This window comes from Nannobrachium achirus (assembly GCF_963921795.1).
Source record: "Nannobrachium achirus genome assembly, chromosome: 15".
Classification (NCBI taxonomy): Eukaryota; Metazoa; Chordata; class Actinopteri; order Myctophiformes; family Myctophidae; genus Nannobrachium; species Nannobrachium achirus.
In genome coordinates, this window is record NC_137822.1 from 26,077,508 (window position 1) to 26,088,925 (window position 11,418).

The following is an 11,418-nucleotide window of genomic DNA, read 5'->3' on the forward strand; positions in this document are numbered from 1 at the left end:
AAATGCCGTCAAAGTGGTCCTTTTCGTTGACTTCTTTATCTTCATTACGCATCCCCTCGGCTTTGTTGCATCAAGAGTTGATTGTTTTAATGAGGTCACTCCGCATGCTTGCTTTGAAGTATTTTGGAGAAGGTTGAAAAGCGTTATTTCCCTCCTGTAGGCTCTGCCTCTGACAGAACGCTCTAACAGCTAGACAGACACGGGCATGAAAGACAATCTGTAAACAAGTGTGAGTGAGCCCGTCCATCTGTCAGATTAGACTCTAATCATTAGAGGACCCCACGTGCGTAATCGCTGAGCAGCGAGGAAATTAAATGCGCAGGGGGTCCAGTCAGAGATCGGTGATGTGTCACTCACTGTCATTTCGGTTTTTGATTTGCCAAAGGTCACGCTGAACCCATGTGAATTTAGCCTTTATGACTGACTCTATGACGCATATGGCCTATATGAAAGTTTATGAACATGAGCATGATGTCACTTCGATGAGTGCTCATCGATGTGACATGGCCACTACATGGTTTTTCTTCTGTTGGGATTGGGAATTAATAAATAGGCACATAAACTCAGATTTTCCATTGTATGTAGGCTATTGTATGTATGGCCTATATATAGCCTAGTCTACTGTATGTATGTAGACCTCTGTATGTATGTGTGTGTGTGTGTGTGTGTGTGTGTGTGTGTGTGTGTGTGTGTGTGTGTGTGTGTGTGTAGTGTCATGTGTATGATTTTAATTATTTACTTACAAGTACCGGTATGTATTTGTTTGTTTGTTTTTCAACATAGGTAGGTACATTAGGGCTATTTATTTTTAGAAAGAAATTTGCAAAAATATAGATTTTCATCAAGCTGTAATCTAGAAATAATTGTAATTAATAAAGCATTTAACCCTATATGCTAGATACAAAATAAGAAGTAGGCCTGCTATTCTGCAGTTGTTTGGAGGTGGTCTACCCTTCTCTTCCATTGAGAACTGTCGGGTAGACCACCTCCATGGTTAACTAGTTGTATAGGCCTACTTCCCAAAGCTCACAAGCCCAAATCTACACAACAGGGATTCCATATGTTGCAGGAGTGGTGAAAAGTTAGACCTTCATGCCAGGTTTGAACCCAGGGTGGGACATGAAATGTATCAGATTTCTTTTTTTAATCTAACTAATCCAAACATATCAGCTTCCGGCTATAGGCAGCTTAGTCTGGTCTACAATCCATAGGACTGAGTACATGCTCTACATAAACCTCTGTGGTATCTGGGTGAGTGGGTGACTCATTTGCCCTCCCAGTGGTCGTGAAAAAGAGGCTTTGTAGATCAGCTTTTACATAGCATAGGCTACACAGCACAGATAGAACCTCTGCTAAAAGTCGCCATCATCACCTAGGATCTCCATATATGGAGCTGACCTCTACGGCTGATTCCCAGATTACGTCTGAAGGCAAAATCAAATGAGTAAAATACATTGGAAATGTCGTTTTATTCTCTGCTACTGGTACTACTACTATAGGCCCTTAGGTCTCATTTAACCTCAATTGCTCTCACAGTAATTATGTTTTCCGTTTTTTTTATTTATTTTTTTTATGTCACTTAATCTCACTCTTGGACTGAAATTTCACCCACTCACGGTATGATGTGGTCTACTGAGTGTCAGCATGGGAGTGAAGTCTGAATTGAAATAGCACGGCGTCCCGTGGCAATGTGCCGTAGGCCTACTTCCGGGGAAGGGGCTGAAGAGACCATGAGATGAGCCAGGGGTTATGGCTCATCAACGCTGTGTCATCAGTTCTAGTCTACACTAAAGCACCCATGTGGTGTAAAGTAACTTTTTCTTGATTCTTTAATCTATACTTTATAAGCTACATTTATGAGGCAAATATTGTACTTCAGTTCTTACTTCACAAGAAATAAGTTACTAGTTGCATTGTAGATTACCAAACATACAGTCATAACTGCGTATATGCTCTTTTATACTCCAGCTATTCTGGAAGCCTATAACGCTTAATTTAACCATCACGATATAATATATTCCATAAAAAATATTTCTCATCAAAATCAATATATTAAAATACAACAATACATGGCAATTTGAGGTACTCTTCTTTAATATGTCAACATGAAATAAAAAATAATAATAATACATATATCATGGGGGCAAAATCAGTGAAATAATTGGGTATTGTTTTAAAAATAATAATCCTGGGACGTGAGAATGGTCCAGTGAAGGCACAGTCAACTGCCAATTGTGGGAGTACTGTATATTCTTTTCCCCCTCTATCACTAACGCTGGGTGAAATTCACCCGGACACCTGCCTGTACAGAAAAAAACATGACATCTATGATGTCACTTCTGATGCTACCCAAGGACCCACCCACCTCAGCCTACTTCAGTATTTCTACATTGTGGCATTGCTGCTTTTATTGAAGTAAAACATGTGAGTACTTCTTCCACTCACTACTGAAGGCACCAGGCTAACTGCTGACATCAGATTTACGGTACAGAACACCTACAGGATTTAATGAGCCAGTAAGTCAACAGTCACACTTGTCCCTCTTGTCATACTCCCTGACAGTGTTCTCTCTGAATTGTGTTCAGTCTACCTTTGCTGTTTGATGACCTTTGCTGGTGTGTGTGTGTGTGTGTGTGTGTGTGTGTGTGTGTGTGTGTGTGTGTGTGTGTGTGTGTGTGTGTGTGTGTGTGTGTGTGTGTGTGTGTGTGTGTGTGTGTGTGTGTGTGTGTGTGTGTGTGTGTGTGTGTGTGTGTGTGTGTGTGTGCGTTTGTCTAGCTATACTTATGGGGACCCAATCTGAGTTCCCAGAGGTTCTTTTTTTCGCCACTAGGGGGGCGAGAAGAACCTCTGGGCCAAAACTATGATATTCCTGGCCAGGAAGTTGTCCCAGGCTCAGAATCTGAGCTGGGACAATACAGGAAGTAGAGCCCTGTGCAAACCTTCAAAACATTCAGAATAGAAACCAACCAAAAACACTACAACAATATGCAGCCCATGTTTCAAGGTGAATCCTACCAGACTAATGGGGACCATACGCATGTTCACACACTCACATGCTGGGGACGTCTGACACAGTGGGGACAAAATCGTAGGTCCCCATAATGTTATCATTCAGGAAGATAGGGGGCAGTGTTGCTAAGTGTCTGGTGTTTTTTTTAAGCAAGTCCCTCAATTCGCGTTTTCATGTCATATGACACACACACACAACAGTGGGGACAGCCCCCAACAGACGATAGTTGGTACTGCAGTTTGTGTGTGAGTGTCAGCATGCGCCGTTGAGTGTGTGAGAGAATGGGAGAATGAGAGATTCACACACTACTAGCCAATCACAGGTCAGATATTTGCATACAATGACGTTGGCTTCAAGTCAGCCCATATGGTGGACTTTCTTTCAAGGACTTGGTCCCCGGTTGGTCCCCGTAATGCATGCATACATCCGTGCGTGTGTGCGTTTGTGGTTGGTCCCCGTAATGCATGCATACAAACGTGTGTGTGTGTGTGTGTGTGTGCGCGCGTGTGTGTGTGTGTGTGTGCGCATGCGTGCGTATGTGTATGGGTGCGTGCGTGCGTGCGTGTGCGTACGCGTTTGCATGTGCAAGAACCATTTTATGCCTGAAACTGTAAATCAGCATTGCTGAACATGGCTGCCAACCAAACGCTACAACATCCTATATTTCAACGCGTTCTGTTTTTAATGGGAGGTTGCTTCACTGCAAAGGTGACAGCATTATACACGCAGGCATTGGCAGATAAACTTTTCTTCCCTGATGGTAGACACTGATTAAAATAAATACGTGCCTGTAGAGACATTTAAGAATCTCTGAATGGCAATATAACTGCAGAACTAATGGAGCTCATAAGGGGTAAGGAGCAGACCGTGTAATTCACTGCATACCACCTGCTGTGCTTGGATCACAGTCTTATCACTTAAAAGTGCCACCAATCAAGCCAAATTGAGATGTTTTTCTTTTCTTCCCATTACGAGTACCCTTATAACATGCATGCATACTGTACATACCGGTACATACATACATACATACACACACACACACACACACACACACACACACACTCACACACACACACACACACACACACACACACACACACACACACACACACATATACCGTATATACGGTATATGGCAGAGGCCACTGAGTCTGGGATCGCTTCCAAATCACGGCTGTTTTCTGGACACTGTTGCTGCTATTAGGTGATGGGATTCACCCAGTTCCACCCTGGGTTACTCTGACCTGGATAAAAAAGCTGCCACCAGGTGTGTGAAAGGTTTTCTGAGGTTATATCAGTTGGTTCATGCTTTCAAAGCTCATTATTCTGAAAGCCTGCATGGTGTTCTGTTCGCCCAGCCATTCAGATGTGTATAGAGGAGATAATTGTCACAGTAATTTGGCCAAGAGCCGGTGAAAGGTAAGGTAATACAGTAGTTCTCAAACTTTGAAATGTAAGGTCCCCGCTTAACTTGTGACAGTGTACAAATGGAACCAAATGGACCCTAACAGGTCCATTTGGTTCCATTTGTACATTGTCAAAGTTACAGACTTGTAAGGGTCAATTTAGACCCCCATAAAGGAACCTAGAGAGTCCATGAAATTCACTTTGAGAATCACTGAGGTAATAGAATCCAAGAAGTATAATGGGCTGGGCTGCCTTGCCTTCCGTCTTGTGATTTTGCATATCTAAAATAATAATTTTCCAGGCAGAAAGAAGCATGATCTCTTGTTAAAAAAAATCTGAAAACAAAGGACAAGTGCAGTATTAATCTATCCTTCCTCACTGGTGATGTTAGAATACCACCACAAACTTTACTTCATTTTATACACGAGGACAATACTGCCATCAATATATGTGTATACTGTTTATTCACAGCATCAGCCATATTGCACATAAACATAGCCTTTTTTTTCCTGTGCATGGCTTTTTTATTTAATTACATTTTTAGGTTCTAAACCTTTACAGAACTTGCCTGAATAGAGTACCTTGCACAATGTCAGTAAAACATCATTGCATGGTTAATAAGTCATGGCTATTTGAAAGTTGTATTTTCTTTTCATGGACTAATTTCATGCAATCTTTTCAAATAAATCATTAAATAACTGACAAAAAAGCCCAACTTGAAATCTTTCAGGTGTAGCAGTGTAACCAGGACTGCACAGGGACTGTTTCAGAGTTAAATAGAAAAATTGAAAAACATGATTTTGCTGTGTAGCTCTAACCTTTACTGACAGTAATCAAGGTCAGAGATGGATATTGAACAACAACAATGCTCCATCTTAAGCTTTCTTTAACCTCTCTTATTCTCCATTAGCTAAATGATTGATGAGATAGACTTAGTCCCATCCATCAAACCTGCAGGAATAAGGATTAGATGAACCTGACTCGATTTCTTTATGTCAGTGCTGCAAACGACAGGCAGGGGATCTTGTGAATAGATTGGCTAATATGTATACAGAAGTGGTTCAACAACACTCAAGACAATAAGAGCCATAAAAGCATTTAGGTAACCCTCTGAACTGGTATTGTTGCAGACTGCTTTCCCATTTTCCTGATCTCTAGGGAGTGCTTGATTCCAAGGCCTCATAAAGCAGCTTTTATACCTGTGTAATAATAATATTATAATAGTATTGTAGCCAGGCGGGGAGTTGGCCAGCCAGCAGTGCAGCCGCGCTCACAGTGCAAACGCCGCCTGAGAGCTCTCATCGTGGTGCAGGGAAAGCCATGCCCTGTGGACGTCTCCCACTCCAAGCAGTCTCAGACAGAGATGAATGGCCAAGGCTGAGTTTCAGCCCCTGCTCCTCTCGTTTGCCGGTGTCAGCCAACGTTCCACTGCCGATGACGAATGAATGTGCTCCTTGGAGCGTGGCTCACATCACATCATTCCTCCTCCCCGCGGGACGCACAACATGAGTTACTGACCAGGTGGAATTTCCTCCCACCAACAATCAGCCTACAGAGAGCAATGACGGACATGTTAGAGGCTCAACTCCTACCACCTGCTGGGAAACACGTTTATGGAGGAGTGGATGAATGGGTGGATGGACACACAGGAAGGGTATTCAATGTGATCACGGTTTTTGTGTGCTTTTCTCACCTGTGCTGAGTGCTGACAAAGGTATTATGTGTGGTGCCGAGAGCACTACTAGGTCATGACAACACAAGGTCATTTCACAGCATCTAATCATATAGTTGTCAGCGATTGTGTTCTACTGATTTGTGTGAGTTTTGGAAAGAATCTGTTGGGGTAGTAGCAAAAAAGAGTGTTAGGCAAAAATAGGTGTAGACTATATGGGGATTTGCGATTTTGTTAGTTAGATTAGTGCCGAGCTGGGATCGAAACCTAGTCTCCCACACAGCAAACCAATGCACAACTTTACTGTGCCAATAAAGCTGAGCCCGATAGGCAGAGTTGTTCTGGCTGGGTCTTGTCTGGGGCACTGCATGATTTCTTTTCGTAGCTACATCCGGGCAAGCGCCGCACCCCCTGCGTTATCATTGGCTGAATGCAACACAAAACATGGAGACCAACATTACTTTTCCAACAAAAGCGACGGAAGTGCACTCAGGCGACCTTGAGCCACGTGAGACACCACCGAGTCGCCGCGTCGAGCGTTGCGAAGGTCGCATGAGCCGACTCAGCTGTCCGAGTTACTTATACTGGGGGACAGAATAGTAAATAATATTTGGGGGGAAGCGTCACTCAAAGTGCCTCTGGCAAATCACAGCGTGTCTTTTACGGCACTTGCCTGACTGTCGCTATATATCTTTCACTATCACGCTGTCATGCACGCTTTGCACTACATGCTACACCGCTCACGATACACGCTCAATGATGCAAGTCTTAAGCAAGAAGAATGTCCAGCTGCTGACAACACCAAATGTAGATACTTGTGCCGAGTTGGGATCGAATCCCAGTCTCCGACTCTGCAAACCAACACATAACCTACCGTGCCAATAGAGCCAAGCCCGATTGGCAGGGTTTGTTGTGGCCGGGTCTTGTCTGGGGCACTACACAAGGAATCCAAGTGAATCTTTTCTTTATTGAGTTAAAACATAAACAGGCTTGCTGCCTGGTATGCCACCATGAGGCCGATTTGAAAAGGTTCTTAGAGAAGTGAGCATGCAGACTTGCAGAGTTACACACTGATGATCGGCCTAAGCTGTGTTTGCTGTACACAGACACACGGATTGATGGACAGATGGACGGTCAGAGACAAAAACACTATCTCCGCCTCCCGGCATTTAGGCCTATCTGAGATAATATCCATGTTTCATGCCGTTGCCCAATTCCAAAATAAAATCTTCCTTTAAAAGTGTTCAGTCCCATTTGTGATCAACTGCGCAAAACACCAATGATGATGACATTCACATTAAGAGGTAAATGTCGTCATCATCATCATAATCATTCAACATACGGCACTTTCCACTCCGGGACTCAAACAGTAATTAGTCTTTAAGTGTTTCAAACGGTCTCCAGGGCTACCCTTGCATAAAACGTAGGCTACTTGTACTTTAACAACCTGTATCAGTGGATTTTCTTTTACCAGTTTACAGCTTACAGCACCAGTTAGTCTTTATGTTTTTAATAGTAGCCTCAGTGGCCTCAATTTACAAAGTAAATAGTAACTAATGTTTTCCAATAATTGTAGTGGAGTAAAAGTACAATATTTTGGATCTGTAGTGGAGTAGAAGTAAAGGTATTTGAAATACTCCAGTAAAGTACAAATACCTCACAATTGTACTTAGTGCACCCCTGGTTATGTGAGTTATAGTAGGTTCCATAGAGTACCCAAGTTGTTGTTTTTTGCTATTTTAGCTTGTCTTGCACATTGGAAAGCATTTATTATTGATTATGTTTTGACTCTAACGTTTCATTTTTTTTTTTATATCTCATATGATATGCATACAGCTCACGCACTCGATTAAAAGACCTACAGTATAGGATATGTTTGGACTGTTTGAAAATAGACTATTTCTCTCTATATTGTGTTACTATTAGGCACTGTGAAATATTCATCAGAAAAGCCAGCAGAAGATGGAATGCCCCCTCACATGCCCCTCCAGCGGAGACTATAGCGGCAGGCAGGCAGGATGAGAGACAGTGATATAAAGGTCACTATTGGTAAGAATTCTAAACATCCATTGGCCCTCAGGTGCCCCAGAGACTTCCAGGCAGCTCTCCTGTGGGTCTGCATGGGGGGAAAGTAAGGTGAGGAATAGAGAAGTGCAATGGACAGAAGAGATGGGGAAACACACAGAGAGAGAGAGAGAGAGAGAGAGAGAGAGAGAGAGAGAGAGAGAGAGAGAGAGATAGTGATTGGAGGAGAGGAGAAGTGGAGAGAAGTGGAGAGATGGTGTGGGCAGATAAAGAAAGGAGGGAGCAGAAAGGTGAAGGAGGACAGAAGCAGGTAGAGTGGAAGCTATAGGAGGGTGAATATACTGGAGGTAATGGAACAAACATGCACTGATTTATGAGCCCAATCCCCCTTTCTTACCCTCCCTGTAACAGTTTTCTATGAATGTGTGGTTCTGGACAGAGGGATGACAATTCAAGGTTTAACCTTAATCCATTAGAAAATATTATTCACATACTGTATGTTGTCTATGGGGGGGTCTTCAACAGGGGGTCCGGGACGCCTATAGGGGGTCCTCAGAGTTACTACAGGGGGTCCTCCAAATCTTTGTGTGACTTTTTTTTATATTAACCACTTGAACCTATAGTGTCCATATTCTGAGAACTTTGGCCAAAAATAGCAGATCTACAAGCTCACAGTGAACTTTGTAGATTGTCTATTTTCGGCTATTAAAGAGGTTTGGTATGGAGGAGAAAAGGGCAGACTAAGTACAGAGTGAAAGGTCAAGTTTGTTAAGTATTAAGTGGTTAAATATCTGAAAACACTGATGGTGCTGTCAAACAATGAAACTATGGAATCTATGAAAAGGTATGGGGGTCCCTGCTTCATCTCTCTCACAACTAAGGGGTCCTGGGCTGAAAACGTTGATGTCCCCTGGTCTATATAGATTAGCATGGTATAGCTCTGTTGTGAATTTGAGCCCATGGCAATGGCATCATATTCAATATTCATGCAAGCGTTTTCCAGGTTTCCTGTATCAAATAGCCTACATTTTATAGATTAGTCTTTGCCAAAAAGTGAGAAGAAACATTTGAAAATAACTTAGCTTGACAGACAGTTTTTAGATAGGCCTAGCTAGGCCTATATGCCTTCTTTCCTCATGCAGGTTTGAAACGGCTGCTCAAGTAAAGACCACTGCTGCCCTCCTGTGGATCATGCAATAACAACCTGGACACTGGAGCATATCATAGGCTATATTGGTAGTGTCGCTACAACAATATATTCTTATGAAAATAATGTTTCCTTGGTCATAAGCTTGAATCAATTGACTGAAAACAGTTGTGCAGCTTCTTAAATGTATGTTTTTCTTACTATACAAATAGCTCCTTTCGGAACCACTCACTCCACTGCTACGCAGCTCCGAGATGGGGTTCCTACTGGTAGCATGCCGGAATCCTGCGGCTGGATCGCCGATCCGCCGTTAGGGAACACTTCTTACCTTTGGTGCACACTCTATCCAAAAAGTGACGGGTCTCTGTTAATCTATAATCGTTTTACTTCTTTAAGTTGGAAGAAACTCGAAGCAAGGGGGTGAAATAAAGTTTTTATATCGCTCAGAAGGTCAGCCGGCTCTGTGTTTTTAGACATTCCGGAAGTTGTGGCCGCATAGGGAAACATTACTGCCTCCCCTGGTCACGTGGTATATACACAAGTTACACAACGGGGAAAACACGGGAAAACACAGAGCCGGCTGACCTTCTGAGCGATATAAAAACTTTATTTCACCCCCTTGCTTCGAGTTTCTTCCACCTTAAAGAAGTAAAACGATTATAAATTAACAGAGACCCGTCACTTTTTGGATAGAGTGTTCACCAAAGGTAAGAAGTGTTCGCTAACGGCGGATCGGCGATCCAGCCGCAGGATTCCGGCATGCTCCAGTAGGAACCCCATCTCCGAGCTGCGTAGCAGTGGAGTGAGGGGTTCCGAAAGGAGCTAGGCTACTATACAAACCTTGTGAGTAAATGGGAAGGACACACACACACACACACACACACACACACACACACACACACACAGTGATGATGATGTTGAATTAGGCTATCAGTGGATAGTATGCCTATCTATTATTTTACCGCTAGCCTCGGAAACGCAGACTTTTATTTATTTTACCGCAAGCACTCGAAAAGAATGTGCCTCTGCTGCTAGAAGGCCTAATTAACAATAATACATTGCACCTTTGCTGACCTCCTGAACTGGGGAAAAGTGTTGTGGAGAATAGGCCTACCTTGTGTAAGCAAGTTTAAAGTAAGTTAATAACAGAAAATGTAACACAGATAGTAGAGACATTCGTGAATTAGGTTATTTTTTTTCTTCCCTGGAGAATCTCAGTTACAAAGGCATAGGCTAGTAGGCTAGTTTATCATACTGTGAATCAGTTACTTACAGACAGTATACACGCACACATGTGCATGCATGTTCTATACAAAAACGACACCTTTACCTTACAATACATTACATTATATGGAATCCTTTTTATTTTCATATAATATTTGATCATGTACATAGCCTACCGTTGTTGAGCTTGGCACATTTCTTGGGGCAGTTAAGCTTCCCAGCTCACACATGTCACACGTGTCTTCTTATTTTTTCACTTTCAAAAAGAGCCTGCAATGTTGTGCATTTGAAACTAGGCCTACATTGCAGTGCACATCATGGGGTGATGACTGCTTGCCTCCTGTGAATTGTTTTATTTTTGTTTATTTTCTGTTTATTTCGTTTCTGAATGAGGTCAGCAGACAAAGTGATGTCACGTGAGAGAGATGATTATTTGTCAGCCACTCATAAGTAGGCTACTTGGGAATTTCATCTCTAGATTGTGTGAGAGATTTCTTTTTGACAAAATATGAATAATAAGGAAGGTATATGGACAGAGTTGTTTGTCATTGTCAGTAAGATGTAATAGTGTGATATCAATTGAGTCTATAATTGAGTATATTCATATCCATTTACTCCTCCCTGTAAGCAGTTGCTTAGATGACTATCTGTGGACTTCAGGCTCTGGTGGGTAAAACATACTGTAGCAGAAAAGTAAATTCAGAGAGAGAGAGAGAGAGAGAGAGAGAGAGAGAGACACAGACAGACAGACAGACAGACAGACAGACAGACAGACAGACAGACAGACAGACAGACAGACAGACAGACAGACAAGCAGTGCCCCTCTATCCCTCCCTCCCTCCTACCAATCAGCCAATAGTGGCTTGGTCTTCTTGAATGTGTGCTATAAATCAGCTTGTCATGTCTGTGTATAGAATGTTTTGGAAATCATAA